This window comes from Candoia aspera, chromosome 2 (genome assembly GCF_035149785.1).
Source record: "Candoia aspera isolate rCanAsp1 chromosome 2, rCanAsp1.hap2, whole genome shotgun sequence".
NCBI lineage: Eukaryota > Metazoa > Chordata > Lepidosauria > Squamata > Boidae > Candoia > Candoia aspera.
Window position 1 is genome coordinate 96,656,268 of NC_086154.1, and position 11,040 is coordinate 96,667,307.

An 11,040-nucleotide genomic window follows, 5' to 3' on the forward strand; every position below is an offset into this window, starting at 1 on the left:
CAAGGCTTTGAAACGGAGATGAGCACCGCCCCCTAGAGTCGGACACGACTGGACTTTACGTCAAGGGAAACCTTTACCTTTACTATGATTCCATAATCTGAAAGGGAAGTCTTGTGTGGTCCTCAATATATGTGATGCTTACTATTAATGTCCTTTTCTGCAAAACACAAAACAAAGAATTGTTATCCTATTCTAACCAACACTGATGCTCCTCCTCTAGAGCAGAAAGACATACCTATGCTGCGCTGTAAATGATAGACAGCTATTGCTTAAACTAGAACTGAATTTATCTGCCTAGTTTCTCATTGCCTACATGGAAGACCAATTGCCTTTGAGAGTTTCAGGAATGTCCTTTCCAGCAATGCTATCTTTAATCAGGGAAGCCAGAGATGCCTCTGGAGATCTTCTGCTGGTAAAGCATGTGTTCTGTTGCTAGAAGTATATGGTCTCTCCCCTAAAATCAGAGCACCACTACATGAAAGATCACTGTACATTTTTTTAATAACACCAAAGGGATCTGATGTGCTAAAAAAAATAGTATTACTATTAAAAAGTTACAAATATTCACAAATATTCTGTTTTCCTTCAAGATCTCCTTTATCCTATGAGTAAGTACAGCTGGTATTTGGTTCTCAAACCAGATATATAAGGAAGTAGAAAATTAGTTAAAAGCGTGTCTAAAGAATCAGATGTCCCATAGATTTCCCTATATATGACCCTGTTTCATTAGGATCTGATTATATGATGGTTAGCCAAGCATTAAAGCCAGTTGATGTAGTAGTTAAGGCATCAGGCTAGAAACCAGGAGACCATGAGCTTTGGGCCAGTCACTTTCTCTCAGCCCTAGGAAGGAGGCAGTGGCAAACCACTTCTGAAAAAACTTGCCCAGAAAACTGCAGGGACTTGTCCAGGCAATCTCTGAAAATCAGACATGATTGAACAGATTTTAAAAAGTGAAGCATTATGGGGTGAGTGGAATCCTGTAACAATGGCTTGATCTAAATCTCTCCTGAGAAAGGGCTGCTAGATTTCCACTCCATCATTGCCAGTCCATGTACCCACATGCAAAATAGAATTAATGGTACAATTTTATACTGTTACAATATGTTAGTGCTGCACACTACAATAGTACAATAACAAGATAGTAAAACAGGGAGAGGCGACATTAATCTAGATTTATTCCAATTTGTAAAAGTTTTAATCTTACTAATTCCTATTTTCTTTCTGTGCCCTGAGAATTTATTTTTAATTTGCCTTAAATCATTCTGTTTGGAAATGCCCAAAGGTAATAGATAGCCAACTAAGTTCAGTTGCTCTTGACTTGGATTGACCTGGAGAAAGTGTTTGTCATTTAACAGTTCAATAGCAAAGAATTATTTTGGAAGCTCTAGATGAACATATTCCTAGATGGTTTCTAGATGGACACACAACTTTTTGTTTGTTCATTTTTTCTTTACAAGCCACTGTAGTTGGTAGATACTCTCATGAATAGCTGTATGGAAGCAATGTACATAAAGACTGTAGGTTACTGTAGTGTGGAATCAACACAGGACTCAAAACACAAATGATCAAGACTGCAGTCTTTATTGATACAGTGCACACCGGAGGGGTCCTCACCAAGATGGTGGGTGCCTCCCCTGCAGACAAAAGAAATGCACTGATATTTATGCATTACAGAAAAAGAAATGATGTAAGCATACATATTCATATGATGATGCAGGCATATATACATATTCATAAGCAATAGATCTCAAGTTACTTTCTGTCCTACTTATCTACTCTGAAGAAAGCCATTGTCTTAGTGGGAAGAAGGGAGGGAGCAAACTTCTTGGATATAGAGTTTTGTGGGTTGCTATGGGAATGTCCTGATAAAAGTTAGCAAAACTGCAGAAGCTGGTGTTAGATAGCTTTCAAGGTTGTTGCCACATACCTTTATGTTTCAGTTTGGTTTAAACAGGACCATTCATCTGAAAACTTATCTTTCTCGCAGTAGTAAACCTGCATATCAGTATTTTACAGCACTTCAGGATCAGATCCAGACCAGATTAATTTCAAGATGCCATTTGTTTTGGGAGCTCTCTGCTCTTTCCTTTCCACTCTTTTGCTCTCCCGCCAGGTGCCCAGAGAATATTAGCAGTTTGGAGGATCTGCAATTGTTTGTCAAAGAACCACTGCCATCACCACTCTGGTGCCTGGAAAGTAGCCACTTCCTCTTGCCCATCTCTCACTCATATTTTTGCTCTGCTGCTCTGGCCAGGGAAGTGAAGAAAACCTTCTGCTAGTCTAAGGCCACAGGGTGACAGTTTATCTACTTCTGAAACAGCAGAGAGTTTCTGGGGTGCACAGCCAAGAGCTGGGGCTTAACTTTGCTCGTTCATCTTATCTTCTGTGGCTTCTCAGCTGGAGGTTTTTCATCCACACTGTAGGTTATGCTTCAGACATTAGACAGTAATACACCTGAGTATCATGACCAGATTTCTAATCCAGGGTTTATGATTTCACCAAAACCCATGAAGCTGCACTGGAATTTTCAATAAACAAAAATGACTCAGGAATTTACAGTCATGTTGTGAAGCCCTTCATAAATGTCTAGGAACATATAATGAATCAAAGCAAAGTAGAAACATTTCATTCTAGCTCTTTGACCAGAATTCTTTAAATAAACCAGCAGGCCAATTTAAATCAGGATCTCATAATACCATGCTCTGGACTGCAGGATGAAAAGTGTGGTTATGACAAGGAACACCATGTGTTGTTATAAAAATTAAATGAATAAGTGGATTAAAACCTATTGAAAAGCCATTTATAAAGTGTAATTCTAAGGAAGAGTACAAGGCTACAATACCTTATTTTCCTGTTAATAGTACACTTGATTAGATGTATTTCCAATGCTATGGAAAATGCTTACATCCTAATTACTTAGAGCCACTAGTGGCTTTTCAACTAGCATTTAACACAATCAGTACCAATGTAACAATTGAATTCAAGATCATGGGAGCAGAAAACTTAAGAAATGAAGAGGAGCATGACAAGTTTCTGGGACAGGTTTCATTCAAATGTCAGATATCTGGATAAAATCATCTATATCACCATAAAGTAAACCTTGTCAGCAGGACCTGCCATTCTTAGAGATGAAGCCACATTTAAGAAGGCTGGGGTTGAACAAGGCATTCAGGGTACCATAAAGTGCTTTGAAATCATGTTTCAAATTTGTCATACTATAGCTTCCTTTTAGATCACTGTACAGATATAGTCATTTTAGGGACCTTCCAAACATCTAATCTTTGTCCTGTTACAAAATGTGGGGTTTACATTTTGTACCTCTAGAGTGAGTATCTCTAATATATGTGCTGTGCTATCTAAATATTGCATTAATTTAACAGTGGTTAACTATCATGTCAATACCAACAAGCAAGAAGCAAAATAATTTCAAATTATAATCCAACATAATGAATTCAGTTTGCACAAAGATGCCCTAAACCCTACATTGTTGGGATAGTGGGGAGATTTAAGTGGATTCTAAATGTTGGCACTGATTTTTGACAAAACACTGGGAACCCTCTGCTCTGGTTTATTGGAAACCACAGAAAAGTTTATCTTTTCTTTTGAACCACTACAACTCTGCAGACCTTGTCAGTGGTCCATTTTGCCATTGGTGGGAATGCTTGCCTCACCCTTTCTCCTGACTCCTGTCTCAAGCTAGCCATTACTCTCTCCCCTTCCCTTTCATAGAAGTTCAGGATCCTGTTTCTGAGTCATGTCTCTTCCTGTATACATTGTATAAAACTTGTCTCTGTCTTTCTGACACAACTACTATGAAAAGCACCTAACTGCAAAATTGTCAGAATGCTAGCATTTTACCTTCCCAACTCAAATGCATGGAGGAATACTGTCAAGTGGCTGAGAAACCTTTGAGAGATTTATTTGCTTTTGTTGACATTTTTCACATTCTTTCCTCCTCAAGCTTCTCCTGTTTTTGCACACCACCAGAAACATGCACCTAAATACTATACCTGTACTAAAAGACATATTAATGGTGTATTAAGGAGCATTAATGGTATATTCCTCCATTAATGGGTGCAGGCAGTAGGAATTTATTTTATTTCCTTTTTGTGTTAGAGTGGGATTTTGTTATTCTGTATCTGGCAGTAGCTCTGGAGTGGGATAAAGTGCTGTGGAAGTGCCCAAATTAAGTCAGTAAGAAGGGAAAAAACAGTAAACTATAGTTGGTAACTTTAAGCCTTTGTTAACGTAATCAAACTGTCATGAAGTTAAGGACAATGTTCCAAATTCCACAGAGTTTTCATCAGGCTAAATATTGACCAAAACAACGCAGGAGAAATGTAATAGAACAATTGTAAAGTAGAAAAAAATATTTTCTATCATATGAAGATGGGACACGTTTGAGAAACGGTGCAGAGATCTGTGAGGAAAGTGTCTGATGGATCTCACATCCTTCCATGTATAAAAGGGAGCATACTAAATCAGGAAGATTTTGATCCCTTTTGTCTGGTCTGCAGACATTGGTATCCAAGCAGATAACTGACGGAGCTGAAATTTGCCTATGGCTTTCTAATATTTTATAGTAAAATATTACTAGATGTGACTTTCTTACTGAAGGAATAAATTGGCATGTTTTTGCTTGTCAGCTGATCTGGAAGCCTATCATCAGGCAGAAAGGTGTATACATCTGTGCCCCAGAAGCATGAAAATAAGAAATCCTCCCAGGTAAATAATATATACATTCACCCAAAGTAATAATCTCTATAGTTGGAGGATGATTGCAATGGAAAAAGGTGTGAGAATTTTATGATCTGAACTCAAAACAAAGAGTGTCTTCTTTGAAAGATGAACAATTTCAGTCAGGCACAAAATAAATTGAATATATTTTGGTAGATTTTTATATGTACTGATACTTTACCCTGACAGTTCTTGCAAATCTAATCTGGAATTACTTGGTAAGGAAGGGAAAGAAGAGCAGAAACTCAGCAAGTATCAGCCAAATGACCTACTACCATTCTGAAGTTTCACAACAGTGCTCACTGCACAAGGCCACCCAGAAACTAAACAGCTAATGCCACCTCTACCTTCCTTTGTGCAAGATGCTGACCCAGAAACGCAATTTTGAATGAATTAAAGTTGTTTTCAAAACACAACTAAAAGAGTGTTTTAGCGTGTGCTCTTTGTGCACACTTGCAAATGGCAAAACCATCAGATGGTTTTCCATTTGCATGTCTAAGTTCTGGAAGTTTGTATCTTCTGTAAACATATAAAGCCTATTGCTTCCCTCACATTTCCTGGGGCTCTTTGAAGTGTGCCATTAATGATGCATCCCAAATGAATCAGGACTGAGGTAGGGAAATGTTGTTCCCCACATACTAGAGGTGGCATGTTAACTTTTACAGTGGAAGAATTCCCATATATATACACATGATATATGGTTGATAAAGCTACAGCTGTCTCTTTAAAATTGCCTTATATTTTTCAGGCTTTTAGCTGGCTGTCTAATACATCAGTACTTCCTTTTGGAGGCTGTAGAATTCTATAACAAAGCACTTAAATTCCAAAGTAAGGAACTCTGTGTCCATTATTCATATTCTTATATGAAAGGCTATGACCTCAGCAAAGGAGGTGTTCCATATTTTCATTTTTGTTGTAAGCTGTACTTTCTTCCTACAATCGTTCAAGCATATTGAAAAGATTTCACTATTACTTGTAAGCATGTCCTGGCTAGACATCCCTGCTATTGGCATGCATGGTGACTTACCCCTAAGCAACGTAGAAGGCTTCTCCTGGGTATTCCAAGATTCTGTTGTTTTGACAGTTGGGCAGTTGTGAGACGTTCTCAAGCGATCAACTTAGAAGAGTTTGCCTTTTTTACTGACCTCATATGTTTGGTAACTATTTCAGTCATTCTCTCTCTCTTTCTCTCTCGCTTTGTTCTTTAATAAATCATAGGCAATGCTACTTTTATAAGACCGTTACTTAGTATTAAGTGTATTAATATTGCTTAATATTAAGTACTAATATTTACAATTGATGAGTTGCTAAGATCAGCTACAATCTCTCCTCTACATTGTTATGAATCAACCTACAAATTTACAAGGGAAGATGTTTCCATATCAGCAGTATAATGTAACTCTAGGAGGTCAAGCATAATGTACTCAAGGCCATCTTTGTAGATCCCGGAGTTTCATGAGGTTTTAACTGCATATTCTTCTCCAGAAGAATAATTTTGAGAGCTGGATTCTGATGCAGATCTTGAGAAAGGTAGATCCCATCAACCTCTATGTCACAGACTGATTATGTGCCACCAAGTCCGTATCAACTTTTTAGCAACCACATAGACCTTCGGATGATCTGTCCCCAAGCTGGTCCTTCAGATTTTCCAATAGTTCATCCTTCTCCACTGCAACTGAGCCCATCTACCTTGCTACTGGTCATCTCTTTCTTTTCCACCCATCATTCCCAGCATTACAGACTTTTCAAGAGAGCCAAGTCTTTGAACGATGTATCCAAAATATGATAATTATGTCAGAGATAGTAGGTGATAAGGTTACAGCAAAGAGATTCAGTTTCTTGCAACTACTTATTAGATTACTCTGTCCCTCATGGTATGACAGATGAAAATCTAGCAACATTAACTGTAGCTTTTCTTCATTCATATACTTTCAGGGCAGGCAGCTGGTCAGTGAGGGCAGAATGAAAAAACAGTAGGGTGTTGTTTTTTCCTCTGGAACTTTCATGATGTTATGCTGGAACTCTAAGTTTAGATTTAGAAACTAATAGCCATGAATATACTTTAAGCTTAGGCATGAGTAAGCTGCCTTACAGGAATTCTATTCCTGCATGCTTTGTTATCTACCATTTTGCTGCACAATACATGTACTTGGATTCTTCCTAGCCAGTGCTATTAGACAAGAAAACCTTAAGTGTAAGACTAGTACAACTTTCTCCCATCTAGTATCCTCCAGGACTATACTCTGATTTTCATCAGCCAGTGTGCCATATTGGCTGCAGACAATGAGAGATGTGGTCCAACACATCTGATGGGCACATGCTGAGAAAGTCTTTTCTAGGACCTCATTATTTCTGAGAGTTTCTGAATATGTCAAAAAAACGTTCCACTTTTTAGTTCTTCCTGTTAATTCACTTTCAGCTCTTGATTCTTTGTACTACTCAAAGATGTGTTCAAGATGTTCATGGTATTTTGTATTTCATTTTAATTTGTGTATATAAGTACTGTGATTGTGGAAAAACAAAGAAATGCATATATTAATATTTAGCTGTACATTTTATGTGAAAAATGAAATACACTGCTCCAGTTGTGTGGAAATAATATTTGATGTTCTTGCATAAACTGAAAATGTTATTTGGGACTATGAATAGCTCAGAAGTAAATGTATATATGCTACCATTTGGTTCATTAGTGGCACTATTTTCTTTATCTAATTTTAAAATATGTTCTTAAGTATGTCACCTAGGCCAGTTGTTAAAAAAAACATTGATAAGCCAAAGTAGGAATTAAAGCTGTTCACTGGCGTAATTGGAACTCAAACATGCTCCAAGTTTTATCCCTCTACCCTGCCTTAGAAGGTATGAAGCTGACAGTTATGGAAGTAAACTAGAATGTCTGATCCAAAACATAAAGCATGAATTATTTGATCACTTCATACATATTTTCCCAAAGCTGTTTCCCACAACTCAGCTACATTACCTTCTGTGAACAAGGGCATGTTTAGCATTCCTCATTAAAAGAGATACTTTCCATTTGCTTCAGTCTTCCTAAACTTCTATCACTGACCTTCCATTTCTCAGCAATGTCCTCTCTGTTCCATCCTTTCTTCTGTTCAATGATTGGCAAACAAGCAAGACTTTGCCAAATGAAGGATAACAGCCGCTACCCAAATCTAAAGTCTTTCCCTGCTTGCACTTAATCATAATATAAACATACCCTGGCAACCTACCTATTTATTTATGGCTATTCTTGTCCCTAGCCCATGAGAGGGGCAGGCTTGGACATCCTCTAAAGTACCATTATCTCCCTTATTCCAGTATCATCCAACAGCAGCTTCAGGGTATATAAAACTGTTAGGTTTTTTTACTCATTATCTTGTAGGGAAGTCAAGTGACTGGACAATGACTGGGAACAGGAGCAACTGAGATTGGCTGGAAATCAGCAATAGCAACAGCCAGGTTCATTGCAGTATAGTTTTCTGCAGACCCAAGGATGGGGGGAATAGCACTCAGCAGTGAGAAAAGGCCTCAAGGAGTGTTAACTATGATGACTCTTCTGAATAGGTCCTATAGACATCAACATCAGCAAGTGCTAACCCTCCTTGCACATCCCAAGTTAGCTGCTATCTCTAATACGATATTAACCTTAAGTATGAACTAATTTACTGCATCAACATTAGGCTGAAGTAAATCCTTGAGACGCAATATCTAAGAGTTTTCTATTGGCCATATTGAGAGCCATTTTGGTGTAATGGATAAGGCACCAGGCTAGAAACCGACAGACTGGAAGTTCAAGTCCCACCCTAGGCATGAAGCCAGCTGGGTGATTTTGGACATCACTTTCTCTCAGCCCTATAAAGCAGGCAATGACAGGCCACTTCCAAAAAACCTTGCCAAGAAAACTGCAGGGACTTGTCCAGGCAGTCACCAGGAGTCAACAATGACTTGAAGGCATCTCCCCCCACAAAAGGCCTTATTGAGTATCCCTGTACATCCCTGCATGAGCCTGCAACATTGCAGAATGCCCAGAGGTTAAGCAAGTTTTTTGTCAGCCCTTCAAGGTAGGCCAAGTCAGAAAACAGGCTCCACAAGAATGACTGCAACACTATTGATAAAGTCTATGGCAACAGAAATCTTGAAAGCCTGACTGTGTTTTCCCTTCCCTCCTGCCTCTTAACTCAAGACAGCTAAGGCAGAGCTAGTTTGAGTTTCTTTCTAATGTTTTCTTCCTGTCCTACACTTAAATAATGTTTTTCTAATGGATGTCAAACAGTTTCTCCAAGATCATCTCTATGGTTCTCTACATTTAACATAACATCAGGTAGCCTCCTACAATCTGGCACTCTTGATGTGTTGAGATGACAACATCTAGAATTCCCAGCAAGATAGGGAAGCCTAACCCAAGCTACAAAGCCAGGCATTATAGGCTCATCTGGTTTAACAACCACTTCCTTTCCCTGGGGAATGTGGGTCAAGGATCTCTGTTAGCAAGTTAACGATTTGCTCATCAAACTACAATTCCTAAGAAACACTGTGTGAAGTCAAACTTAAGATTTGTTTAAAAAGTGACTATTCCCTTGAGTTGAGCTTGACTTGTTCACAAAAATTCTCTTGACAAAAGTATGAAAGGATTTTGACAGACTTTTTCAACTTTTTGGTCTACCCTACAACCTAGGAATTTCCAAGTGCCACCTGCTGAGGCCACTGTCTGGAACCAAACAAGATTAACAGTGATAGATATGCCATAGATTGCCTTTATTCTCCCTTTTCCATCCTTAAGCGCTGGATGTCACTGCCTTCAGCAGTTAACAAGAGTTCAATAAGCTGAGCTTTTGTAAACATGTCATCTTCATGCTGAGCACACTTTTCTGATATTTCATTAGCCACTCAGCTTTCTGCCCTTAAAAGCAAAATACTGTAACACTGCAGCATCAAACCAACAATATAGTATTGCCTCTCTCAAGCAGTTTCCAACACCTCTCTAAAGAAAAAGAGTAGTGATCTGCTGTTCAGAATTAGTGTGAGGAAAGGTACAATAAAGCACTTTGTGAAGCACTGTTAATTTTTGCAGGCTAAATAGAATGAGGTTTCCACACCCTTGTTCATATTCTGGAATTTTTAGGAGCACTTTGTTCCAGTTGTTTACATAACAACTCATGTAATTTGCCAGATCGATTCCCATAATTCTTTGTCATAGCAGCCTGTTTCATAAATGTGCATAGTCCATATTAATTTAAGATCCTTGACTGCTGTCACACCTGTAAGACTAATGGGAGTCAAATACAATGCTATGCATTGAAATGGCAAAGCAGAGCAGATCAAAGCAAACCAAAAGCAAAACTCGGGGTGGGGATAATGAAACTGAGCGACCATCCCCAGGAGTCATAAGTGGTAATTCCATTATCCTCCCATTGCTAAATGAATAGCATCTGAGAGGGACGGGAAACCATTGTCCTTATTCACGCCCAAGCGGGCAAGATCCAATGTCTTGATAACGCTCTATCTAAATCCCTTAGAAATGGGAGAATGGCGCCAACAATGGGCTGGGGTACAGCGACAGAACCGCCCAGGCGGCTTCAGGACACATCGGAAACAGCCACCCACGAACAAATGAGCCCCCAGGATGCGCACAGCGCGAGCCAACCCAGCACGGGCCCGAGGCCCAGCAATTATAAAGGGGGAAAGTGTAGGCAGAGGAAGCGGGGCAGGACTACAACGACCAGAGGCCCAGCGGGCGGAAGGTGTGCGCGTGCGTAGTATATAAAGCCGGTGTGGAACCTCACCAGTGAATTAGATCGTTTCTTCAAGCCGGAGCCGAGATTTGTGGCGCGAGGTGGTCTGGGGGCGGGGGAGGCATCCTCTTTCCCTCCGCCTTGCACTCCTGACACATGCATCCAACTGCCGACCTTCCCTCCCGTGCTTAGCACGGGGGCGGACGGGGGAATCCTTGACCCCCCCCCTCCCTTTTTCGGGGCTGCAGGATTTTTCTTGCAAGTCGTCGGATTCAGGAAAGGACAAAGACTGTCTCTTTGCAGGCGATCGGCGAAGGTAACGCTAATATGGAGTCTGTGGGCGGCTTGTCAGAAGTTTCAGTCCGCGGAGTTTTGAAAAGTTCCACGCAATTTGTACTTCAAAAGAGAGGGAGAGAGTAAAATCAGCCCGGGAAAATGCCGTCTTGATTCTCTGCAATTTCAAATCAGATGTGGAAAAAGCGACTTAGGTGTGAAAATCGCCGTTTGTAGGCGGGCATCGGGGCACCTCGGGTTTTGCTGAGTTCTGTTGCAAAAACATAAAAAAAAGTTG

The 11,040-nt window shown here is 39.7% G+C and overlaps 1 pseudogene; it reads left to right on the plus strand.

Annotated features, from left to right (window-relative positions):
• Positions 1–313: 313 nt before the first annotated feature.
• Positions 314–3,411, plus strand: LOC134490024 (sodium/potassium-transporting ATPase subunit beta-3-like; annotated as a pseudogene).
• The last annotated feature ends 7,629 nt before the right edge of the window (positions 3,412–11,040 follow it).